Source organism: Sminthopsis crassicaudata, chromosome X (assembly GCF_048593235.1).
Source record: "Sminthopsis crassicaudata isolate SCR6 chromosome X, ASM4859323v1, whole genome shotgun sequence".
Taxonomy (NCBI): Eukaryota; Metazoa; Chordata; class Mammalia; order Dasyuromorphia; family Dasyuridae; genus Sminthopsis; species Sminthopsis crassicaudata.
In genome coordinates this window covers 46,560,121-46,572,726 of record NC_133623.1, presented here as the reverse complement: position 1 = coordinate 46,572,726, position 12,606 = coordinate 46,560,121, and the positions used below count along the sequence as shown (strand labels likewise).

General features: G+C 35.3%; 1 protein-coding gene across 1 annotated transcript in view; it reads right to left on the bottom strand.

The window, feature by feature from the left end:
* Positions 1 to 4,824, bottom strand: part of RAP2C (RAP2C, member of RAS oncogene family) — a 57,077-nt gene extending 52,253 nt beyond the window's left edge. Inside the window, exons 1-2 of the mRNA XM_074278483.1 lie at positions 4,715 to 4,824; positions 2,637 to 2,752 (exon numbers count right to left, since the gene is read on the bottom strand). The gene's annotated coding sequence lies outside the window, so the exon portion shown is untranslated. The remainder of the gene's footprint in view (positions 1 to 2,636; positions 2,753 to 4,714) is intronic.
* Between the last annotated feature and the right edge of the window lie 7,782 nt (positions 4,825 to 12,606).

The window sequence follows — 12,606 nt, the reverse complement described above, 5'->3', positions numbered from 1 at the left end:
GTTATATCCTCTGTAGAAGATGCCCTAAGTCTTTTTGCTGTGATTTCTCCAGCAATTTGTTCAATCTATGTTGTCCCTTTTGTTTATCTTTCTATTAGCTTTATCCAAAACTGAGAGAGGGACATTGAAATCTGTGATCATTGCTATGTTACTGTCTATGTCTTTTTGTTAATATTTCATTAGATGCTAAGACATTTGGAGCCCATAAGTTTAATACTGATATTGGTTTGTTATCTATGGATTCTTTTAGGATAATGCAATTTCCTTGTTTATTTCTTCTTGTGTTTTAAATGTTTGTTTTTGATTGATCTGATGCCATGACTGCAACTCTTACTATTTTGGATTCACTTGATGCTTAGTAAGTTTTTTCCCAGCCCTTTATTTTTATTATGTGTATTTTTAAATGTATTTTTTCTAAACAACAGACTGTGGAGTTTTGTTTTCTTATCCAATCTGTCACTTTTTTATTTTATTGAACTGTTTAATCCATTCACATTTAAAGTTACGGTTTTTATTTTCCTCCATTTGTTTTTAATACTATTTTTTTCTGAATTACAATTTTTGCTCCTCTTCATAAAGGCAGTGCTTATTCACTTCAGTTATTTTGGCTCAATATATTTTAAAGAAACTCTACTCCCACCAGCTCTCTTCCTTTCTACCTCAAAATGTTCCTCCCATTTGTTATTCTTTTCCCTAGTTTGGGGGGGTTTTGCTTATTAGATCCCCCCCCTTTTTTGCTTTTCTCTAGTTATTTAATTATTTTCCATTAAGTAGTCAAATAGAATGCCCCTTCCTTTCCTTCTCTTCAATTTGTTTGGTTCATTCATTTTTAAAAATTTTATTTTCTATATCTTGTTTTTTCTTTTAAAAAAAGATTTATTTTTTTCATTTTAAAAATGACTTATCTTTCTCTTCTGTCTATTCTGGAATTTTGGGCTTTGATTCATGACTTACAATTATTTAGTTCTTGTTTAGTCTCTGTCTTTTTCATGGAATTAAAGCTTATCAGGCATTTTGGGGGCTCCTTTTTTGTAAATAGTTTCTATGTAATTGTTGTGAATTTTGTCCCTGACCCCTTTTTTCTTTTTTGCCTCATTCTTAGAAATACCATTTCCTGCTAACGATAGAGATGATAAGGTCCCATGGTAGAATTTTTTTCCTATGACCCTGATTGTGCAATTCATAATTTATTTTTGCCTCCCCTTGATCTTGATGGAAGATGGGAAGTCCAATATCCTATGAACTTTTTAAAGCTTAAATGTCCTCCTCCAACATGACAGTGAGGAGAAATATAGGTTAAGGTCAAAGATGACACCTCTACTTATCTCCCATGTGGTTCCTCCTTAGGAGTTTAGCCTCAGACGGTAATATGGCTTCCATCTATGAAATAACTGTGCTTCCTAAATAACTTGATATTTTATAGGGAGTTAAGGGCATGACCAAGTATGCTCAAGGTAACTGAACATCACTCCAGTTAAAAGAACATTTTTCCCTCAGACTAAAGCCCATGATTGATTGTTTGATTAAAATGTTAGTCTATGTTTGAGACTGATTGATTGTTTTCACCTGGTTACAGAACTAGGGCATCTTATCACTTTATGAGGGACACACTAATTTCATTGATTCAATCAACACCTCACCCTTACATATGAACTGTTTGGCATTTTAAGCCCTTCACGACATGACTCCTTTCTATATTTCTAACCTCACTTTCTTCCCCAGTTCATTTATTCTACTATTCAAAGACTTAGGCCAGCTTGCTGTTTCTAGCTCAGAGCACTTCTTGTCTCAACTCTCTGCCTTTTCAGTGGCTGTCTCTCCTACTAAAAATGCTTTCCCTCCTCTCACTTCTGCCATTTAGTATCCCTGCTTTTCTTCAAGATTCAGTTTACAATCATCTACAACTTCTCTGAAGAACTTATGATGAAAATTCTATCCATACCTAGAGAGGAACAGATTACAACTGACTACAGATTGAAGCGTTGTCTGTTTATATGTCTTCCTCTGTCTGTCTCTCTCTTTTCAACTTAATTTTTCTTGAGAATTTTAATTTTCATTAGGAGGGGAGATCTGTTTTCTTTTATAATTTGACTTTTATGGAAATGTTTTTTCATAACTTCACATGTGGTTTCTTAATTATGGGTGGGGATAAGGGAGAGAACCTAGAACTCAAAAAATTTAAAAACAAATGTAATTTTTTGTTCTGAATATAACTAAGGAAAACATTAAGTAAATAAAATAAATCACAAAAAAGATTCAGTTTAAATCCCGCTTTCTGCAGAAGGCCTTTCTCAGTCCCTTCCTATTCCTCCCCTCACAAACACACTGCTAATGCTTTTCCTCTGAGATTACTTCCATTATATTGCATATATATTGTGGGTATAGTATTTTGCATGTTGCTCATTAGAATGTGAGCTCCTTCAGCTAGTCATTGCTATTGCAGCTTGGCTTGACTCACCATGCAACTGAAACTTCCCAAATTAGCAATTGATCTCTTAATTACCAAAACTAATAGCCTTTCCTTAAATGCTCATCCTTCTAGACTTGCAGTCTTCGATATTGTCAATCACTCTCTTCTACATAGTCTCTTTTCTTTAGGTTTTCATGACTCTGTTCTCTTCTACTTTTCCTCCTACCTGGCTGACCCATCTTCTCAGTCTCCTTGGCTGTCTCTTCTTCATCCAGGTCAGATTCAAGTAATTTCCCATTCAGCTGCGCTCCTAAATTTCATGATTTCTTCAAACTCATTAATCTGCAAAATAAAATCAAGTCTATAATCCATACCTCTTCAGGTAATTACCCACACTTCCTCTAAGTATCTCTCTCCCCCCTCTCTTTTTGGCTTCTTTTTAGGTGCTATCTTTCCCATTAGACTGTGAGCTCTTTGAGGGCAGGGATTAATTCTTGCCTTTCTTTTTATCCCCAGGACTTAGCATAGTGTCTGAAACATAATTTTCAAAGAGGACCAAGTGGAACAATGATACCATAGAGTGATGTCTTCAACATTCATTTTTTGCAAGGTGATTGGGGTTAAGTGACTTGCTCAGGGTCATCATTTGGACTTAGTCATATCTTCAGGGCCAGTGCTCTATCCACTGTGCCCTCTAGCTGCCCCCAACACAGAGAGATGTCTTGGCTCACATGTGAATGAGTTTTAGGTGAGGCAGAGTTGCTCAGTCATCAGCCTCACTCTTTCAGAGTCATCAAAGTCCAATGGCAAGTCAAAAGTAATGATGACTATGTCCTGGGATGCAGTGGATGATGCTGGCGTCTTCTACATCTAATCAAGTTCCAAGTATCCCATACCTGTTTCAGAATCCTTTATGGGCTGCTGGAATAAATTGGATTCATCCACCCATTCTGTCAGAAGTCTTCATATGCTCAGGGTAGACACCTGCCTAACTCACCAATGGGTCTGAGACTTGGCAGTAACCTTCAACCCAGGTTTAGCCCATCCTTACTAGGGTATGGCCACTGCACATGCTGCAGCTCCTTGGAGCCACAGGTAGGTCACAAATGGACACTAAAGATGGATGAGCAGTTCTAAAAGAGCTCATACCAGAAGTGCTAGTCCTCTCTGAATACCTCATACACCCCGTATGCCAAACTATAAAAGCAATGGCCAGCTGAAGGAGCTTACATTCTTTTTTTTTTAATTAAAGCTTTTTATTTTCAAAATATATACATGGATAATTTTTGATATTCACCCCTACAAAATCCTGTGTTCTAATTTTTTCCCTTCCTTCTCCCCACCCCTTCTCCAGTCGGCAAATGATTTAATATATGTTGAACACGTGAAATTCCTCTATACATATTTCCATAAAAATCATGCTGTTCCAGAAAAATCAGATCAAAAAAGAAAAAAAGGAGAAAGAAAACAAAAGTCAAGCAAACAACAACAAAGAGTGAAAATACTATGTTGTGATCTACACTCAGTCCCCCCAGTCCTCTCTCTTGGTGTAGAAAGCTTTCTTCATCACAAGACCATTGGAACTGGCCGAATCGCCTCATTGTTGACAAGAGCCATGTCTATCAGAATTGATCATTGCATGATCTTGTTATTGTTATTATACAATGTACAATGATCTCCTGGTTCTGTTCACTTCACTCAGCATCAGTTCCTGTAAGTCTCTCCAGGCCTCTCTGAAATCATCCTGCTGGTCATTTCTTACAGAACAATAATATTCCATAACATTCGTATACCATAACTTATTCAGCCATTTTCCAACTGATAAACATCCACTCAGTTTCCAGTTTCTTGCCACTACAAAAAGGGCTGCCACAAACATGGTTGCATATGTGGGTCCTTTCCCCTCCTTTATGATCTCTTTAGGATACAAGGCCAGTAGAAACACTGATGGATCAAAGGATATGCACAGTTTGATAGCCCTTTGGGCATGGTTCCAAATTGAGGAGCTCATATTCTAATGGGTAGCATGCAAAATAGTATGGAAGAATAAGACATAAAGAATGCACCAATTACCTCCTGAAGATAAAAGGTGATTGTAAAGGTGAAAGGAAAAACTCCAGGAATGTCATAGCCAAAATCCAGAACTCTCAATTTCAAAGAAATAATACTGCAGATATGCAGAAAATATCAGGAAACAACAATCAGTATCATTCAACACTGGGCAGTTCCTAGTCTAGAAGAACAGAAATCTTTTCCCTTCCTTAGGCAAGCTGATGTTCCCCACTCCCTCTTACTAGGACTTACCATATAGATGCCCCTTAGTATAGAGACTTGACAATCTAAGAACAGCCCACTGCGGCTCGCTTGGAATGCCCCAGATGATGATATCTACCAGCCTCAGCCTTCCAGGGAGGAGATATGCACCATCATGCCTGGCAAATATGCTATTCCAAAAAGGAAAATATATAGATTTACAATGAAGAATAACTTACCCTGTAAATATCTGCTAAGTATAATCCTAGAGGAGGAAAAACAGATCTTTAATAAAATAAAGGACTTGGAAGTATTTCTGATGAAGACACTACAATTGAATAGAAACTTTGACATGCAAAAAAGTCCAAGGAGATACAGCAATTATTATTATTATATAAGAAATGAGGAGCAGGCTGATTCTAGAAAAGTCTGGAATGACTTACACAAACTGACACTGAGTGAAGTGGGCAGAACCAGGAGAACATTGTACACAATAACTAGATGATGTAATGATCAACTGTGATAGACTTGGCTCTACTCATCAATGCAGTGATTCAAGCCAGTTTCAATAGACTTAGTATGAAAAAGGCCATCTGCATCTAGAGAAAAAACTAAGGGGACAATGTGGATCAAAGAATAGTATTTTCACTTTTTGTTTGTTTTTTTTATCCTTTCTCGTGCATTTTTCCATTTTGGAATGATTTTTCTTGTACAACATGATAAATATAGAAATGTTTAAAAGAATTGCACATATTTAACCTGTATCAGATTGCTTGCTGTCTTGGGGAGGGAGGAGGTAAGGAAGAGAGAGAAAAATTCGGAATGCAAAATCTTACGAAAATGAATTTTGAAAACTATCTTTACATGTATTAAAAAAAATACTATTGAAAATGGAAAAAAAAGGCAGCTTAAACTCTAAAGCTTCTTACTTAAGGCAATTAGGAATATATGGCCAATCTGTCTTTCCAGCTTATCAGATATTACTTCCTTCCACCATTTCTCCATCAGCAGTAAAATGTTGTTAGATTTCTTGTTGAAACTGAAAATAAATACAAGCACCAAATAGCCAGTGATATTTATGTCATATATGCAGTTCATATTCTTTCTAGAAGGAAAATATCCTAAAAGTTTGTTTATGGAAAAGAAAATTAGTGAGAAGGGAGTTGAAACATTGAAACAGAATGCTATCCAGCAAGATATTATAGCCTGAAAAGTAACCTTTCTCCACTAGAGCAAAATGCTTGTCAAAACAACTAGAATTTGGTGTCAGTGAACAGGTTTGCTGAGGTTAAAATCTCAGGACTGCTACTTCTTGCCTCACTTTGGTGAAGTTGCTTCATTGGTTTGGGACTCACTGCCCTCCTTTATAAAATAAACAGGACTAATTGAGTTTCTAGGCCTCTTCCAACTAAATCTCTAGTCCAGACAGACATGTCAAACATATGGCAACACGTGGTTCACAACGCAGCCTGAACCAGATTAAAATACAATTAAGAAATATTTAACAGAATAAGTAAAAATACAATAAAATATAGATAATATTTTTAAAAGAAAAGAAAGACATTTGTTTTTACATGATTGTAAGGGGCTGCATTATGATGTAGTGCCAACATTTTAATAGGGGAAGAACAAATAGATGTACCTTTAATAGCTTACCTTCTTTAATGGGTATCAAGGGAATAAATAAGAAAATAAGAGATCCTGGGGGTAGATTGGTTCTTTTGTGAGTTTGAAAAGGGAAGAGAAGGAAGGACAAAAGAAAGAATAAGCTAATATAGAAAAGCAGCTGCAGGAGGAAATTAGTTGGTTTGTTAAAAAAATAATTTGTTTATATGACATAAAAAATATAAATGGTAGAAAAGGGATGAGTTTCGCTCTTATCTGAACTGGACAAAGGAAGGTTGAACACACGCAATCTACTGTAGCAATATATCAAATTCAAAAGGCAAAGAAGCAGGGATGGATATTGTGGATGGAGTGAATAAGCAGAAAGGTTACACTGGGGAGGAGACACTGGGGAGCTTCTTGTTCCTGAAAGGAATGGGGGAGAGGTGAAAGGAAGGAAGAAAGAAAGCAATGAAGGAAAGAAGGAGAAAAGAAAAGAACCCTGAATCTTAGGAAGTGCTCATCAATCAGAGAATGTTGTTACATTATACTAATTAGTTCATTTAAGTCTAGGGGGAAAATAATGGTTCCTAACTTTAGTAAAATCATTTTAAGCAAAGGGTTTGAGTTCAATCACTATCACTCTTAACCTCCAGTTAGAAAAACTATTAACATTTAGGTAGAGGTTTGGACTCTTTGGGTGTACATTTATATCTATTTCTAGATAATTTTTGGTCTTTTTGTAGTTGCGGCAAAAATCAGTTTCTTGGAAATGCTTGGTTAATAAACCAGAATATTATATTGTAATTTCTGTAGAGAGATGGGTATTGAGAGAGAAAATTGGCTAAGGAACTGACTTCTTCCTTGGTGATCCCTGAGCCCAAGATGCCTATAAGTCTCCATGACTCCTTTATAATTTTCCTTCTTTGCCACAGCTCAGTCCAACCTTTGTTCTTGAGAACTGTATTGGAATTTCATGCTTGTTCCATCCTCATTGCTTCTAAACCCTCAGAATATTTCTAAATACTTTCGTTAGTAACAAATCAGGAATAGATCAATTTTTAAAAACCCCTTGAAAATCAACAAGTTTAAAAATCCCAAGTAAATATCAAAATAGAATTTCTTAAAACAAGGGATTAACAAAACTAAAAATGAAAAAAATCCTACTGAATTAATAAATAAAATTAGGAGATAAAAAGAACCTAATAAAATATAACTTTAGCTAATAAGATTTTTTAAAAAAGGAAACCTAACTACCAGTATCAAAGATGAAAAAAGGAAAATCACAAAAAATGAAAAAGGGAAATTATTAGAAAAAGTTTTGTCTCCTGTATGGCAATAAAACTGACAAATGAAATGGATGAATATTTACAAATACATAAAAAACTTCAAATTAACAAGAGGAGAAATGGAGAATCAACTAACAATTTCAAAAAAGGAAATTCAATAGGCCATAAAGCTCCCACAAGGAAAAATCACTACTAGATGTAGTTGCAAGTGAATTCTATCAAACATTCAAGGAATGATATATTCTTATACAGGCTTGCAAAAATAGAAAAAGGGATGCTAATAAATTCTTTCTCTGATACAAATATGGTCTTGATGCCTAAACCAAAGAGAGTCGAAAGAAAACTACATATCAATACCCCTAATGAACATTGGATACACAAACATTTAAGAAAATGTTAGCAGAAGAGCTATAGCAATACATCAAAAAGATGATAAATTATGGCCGGCCAGTTTATACCAGGAATGCAGGGTTAATTCAATATTAAGAAAATTGGTAACAGACAATATTAATAATAAGGATAAAATAAAATAAAATAAAAATTCTGTATATGTTGCTATAAAATCATATGATTATAACAACATATACAGAATTTTTATTTTATCTTTATAAAATACAATACTTGTTACCCTTTAAAAAACTAATTAGGAATATTTAATATGTATGGGAATGCCTGCCATCTAGGGGAGGGGGTAGAGGGAAGGAGGGGAAAATTCGGAACAGAAGGGAGTACAAGGGATAATGTTGTAAAAAATTACCTATGCATATGTGCTGTCAAAAATGTTACAATTATAAAATTAATTTAAAAAAAACTAGTTAGGAATATAAATACAGATGTAAACGGACCTTTTCATAATATATTATCTACTTAAACCCAAAAGGTAGTATATAGTAGGGATAAACTGAGGCCTTTCTAGTAATATCTGAGGTAAAGCAAGGATGTCTATGATCAACCCTACTATTTGACATAGTACAAGTAATGTTAGCTATAGCAGTGAGACAAGAAAAAGAAATCAAGTGAATAAACACCAGCAAAGAGAAAACAAAACTATTGCTTTTGCAGATAATATGAATGGTTTGTTTAAAGATCTTCAGAGAGTCAACTAAAAATAATGGAAATAATACAATAAAACTTCATCAGATTTGCAGGATATAAAGTAAATCCGCATAAATCATAAGCATCTCTGTATACTACTAATAAATCCTAGCAGAAAATGAGAAATTCCATTTATAATAACTACAATATATAAAATAACTGGGAGTCTACCTATGAAAATACACACAGAAGCTGTATGAATATAACTATAAGACATTCTTTATAGAAGTAGACCTTAATAAATAAAGAAATATTAATTACTCATAGGTAGTCTGAGCCAATATAATAAAAATAACAAAACTAGCAAAAGTAATTTCTTTACTCAATACTGTTCTAATCAATTGACCAAAATATTATTTTGGAATTAGAAACAATAATAATGAAATTCATCAGGAAGAACAAAAGGTAAAGAATCTCAAGTGGAATGATTTTTTAAAAAGTAAGAACAAGGCCTAGCAGTATCAGATTGCAAACTCTAATAAAAACAATAATAACCAAAATTATTTTATTCTAATTAAAAATAGAGAAGTCCATCTGTGAAACAGATTAGGCATATAATATATGGAAGCAAGTGAGCACAGTAGCCTGGTGTTCAATAAATTCTAGCTACTGGGGTTAAGAACTCATTATTTGACAAAAACTTGGGGGAAACCTAAAAAGTAGTCTAGGCTAAGACTAACACCTCACCTCACTAGATGGCGAAATGGAAAGAGTTTGGAATCAGGAAGATTCATCTTTTTGACTTCAAATCTGGCTTCAGACACGTCCCAGCCCTGGACAAGGGTTATATACCTCAGTTTTCTCATCTGTAAAATAAGCTATAGAGGGAAATGAAAAGCCACTCCAGTATTTTTGCCAAGAAATCCCAAAGTTGGGGCACAAAGAGTTGTGCATGACTGAAAAATGACTCGACAACTGCAACAAATACCTCACACCATATATCAAGATAAGCTTCAAATGGATATATGACTTGGATATAAAAGATCAATTATAAATAAATTAGAGGAACAAGGGAAAACAATTCTTTCAAATGCATGGACAGGAAAAAAAAGTTCAAGATCAAATAAGAGGAAGAGACAATAAAATGGACAATTTTGATCATGTAAAATTCAGCAGATTTTGCACAAAGAAAACCAATGCAGTTAAAATTGGAAAAGAAACAGTTAACAGTTAAAAGGAAAATGTCTTTGCAGCAAGTTTCTCTGATAGAGGTCTCACTTCCAAGATATATGAAAAATTTGGTCAACTTTATGAAAATTAAAGTCATTGTCAATTTGTAAATTGTCAAAGATTATGAATAGGTAGTTCTTCAAGGAAGATATATAAACTATTAATAGTCACAATTCAAAAAATGCCCCCAATCACTAAAAATTAGAGAAATGGAAATTAAAGCAACTCTGAGACTTCATCTCACATTTATCAGATTGGCAAAGATGATAAAAAAGGAAAATTACCAATGTTGGAGGGACCTTGAGAAAATAGGCACTATTCAACAAATTAGGAAAATAATTTATATGTTAACAATTTTGTAAAGATAATTTTGAAAGATTTAAGAACTATGAACAATACAGTTACCAATCATGACTCCAAGGGACTGATGATTTTATCTGCCTTCTGAAAAAGGAGTGATAAATTAAAAATGCAGAATTAAACATACATTTTGGGACACAATGTGAACATTTGTTCTGCTTTCCCATGCTTGTTTATCACAAATGATTTTTTTTTTTCTTTTAAACTGGGGGTTACTGAGAGAGAATATAACTTTTTATTAATTGAAAAATAAAATAATTCAAAAATTCAATTATGAGAGAGAAAAGGAAGTTTAGAAGGAACTAGCCAAGGATGGTTTGAAAGTAATATGTAGACTTTATTAAATGCTTTTTAAAAGAAAAAATATGATGTGGGATGGATATCCACAGTTTTTTATAGAATCCTCTTCTTGCATTTTATATAGAAATGCTCTTTTTTGGTGTTTAAGTTCAGAATAAAAACATTTTTAAAAAATGATCCAACATGATCCACATAATTCGCTGAGGCTCTACAAAAGTGGCTCTTGTCAATGTAAAGTTTAAAGCTATTTTCTTCCAGCCAATCCAGTCTTTCTTCCTGTTCTTTCAAGGTCTTCCCAAAGACAATGATATCATCAAGGCATACCAACACTTGCAGGTAATTCATGACTTCAACTATTTTCTCAACCAGTCTTTGGAAAGTAGAACAATCCTTAGAAATGCCCTGAGGTCGGGCTTTGCTCAAACTGGTAAAATCCAGGAGGGCTGATGAAAGCTATCTTCTAGTCTTCCTCTGCCTTAGGGATTTGGTAGTAACCAGTAAGCAGATCCAATACTGAGAGTCACTGGTTGCCAGGAAGGAAGAAAGAGGAATAATTTAATGCCTATATATTTTTTGATCCTCACATCAGTGTTGGGAGCAGGTGCTATTATTATCACCACTACAATTGAGGAAACTGAGGCAGACAAAGATGAAGTGACTTGCTCAGGATGGCACTGTTAGTATCTGAGATTGGATTTGAACTCGGATCTTCTTGACTTCAGAACCAGTGTTTTATACACTATACTTTGTTGAATCATTTTTCAATCATTTCCAACTCTTGATGACACCATTTGGGGTTTTCTTGGTATGGTGAACTCTTGTTTTATTTTGGTTCTTTTGTTGCTGGGATAGTAGTCCATATATGTATATATTTTTCCATTCCTCATGGGTATCATTCCTATGGGCATCATATATAGGTTACCATGAGAGGTCGCCACCCCATCTGTGGAGATGCTATTGGCCAATATGCTCTTGAGCTGTTCTTTTGAGTCATTTTGCACAAAGGAATTTTCCTAACACCTTCTGGGAATGGCCAGGTGTCAGTAAGTTGGACTTTAAGAGTTTCTCTTTAGGCACATCCCACATCCCACTCACAGGCGGAGTTGCCTTCTTGCTCCGTTCATGTTGCAACCACTATTCCTCTTCTCTGTTACCTGGGCACCCTCCAACTCAAATGTCTACTGATCTATGTCAAAGGTTCAAAGGCCGGGGCCGTTTATTGTTATACCCTAACTCTGTCCTTGTCCCTGCTTCTGTTAGTTGTTGTCCTTCATTCTTGAAGAGGACCAAAATGACATCAGTCTGTTAGAGGCAAGATAATGTGGCTGATCAGACCAGTATAAGCATGCTTCTGTATAAGCTACACAGATAGCCACTGTGCAAGTACTAGGTTCCAGTCTGTTGTTTGCAATATTTTAATAGTATCTTAAATAGACTGGGAGGACAATTAAAAGTGCCCAATCCAGTACTGTCATAGTGATGAGGTGAAGTCTAGTTTTGGGGGCTCCTGGTATGGGAACCAAAAATATGATGAGGTTTAGTTTGGGGGTTCCTAAAGGGAACCCTACTAAAGGTAGGGAACCAAATGTTAAGGTCTAGATTTAGGGAACCAAAATGAGATTAGGACTTCTGGTGGTCACAGAGTTAAATGATAAGGTCTAGTGGCAGGTTTGGGATTCAGGAAACCAAATGGAGAGGTTTGGCTCCCCTGCACCCCCTTGGGATTTGGCACAAGGGTAGGGAGTTTTGGGGAATCCCCTTCTGGCGGCACAGGGATTCTCTGTAAGGGAATTTACAGACCTGAAAACCTAGATTGATAAAAGAGGTTTATTATAGAGACTGGGAAGTAAGGTTAGAAATCCTAACATAGAGGCATAAAGTCTCTTTAGGGATGAGGATAAAGAGAGGGTAGCACTGGAAAAGAATATTATTCCAGTGGGCAGAGGTTTTCTTGGCCTAGCATGGCATAGCATGACATGTTTAGAGCCTCTGCAAAGAGGGGATTTTAGTTTGGCTCTTTTATAATAGGAGCTTTGGCTACAAACTGAAGGGGGCTAGTGGGTGGAGTCCCAAATTGGCTTATCTACAAGCTGGGTTTCAACTTGGTGTGGAATTTGAATAGAA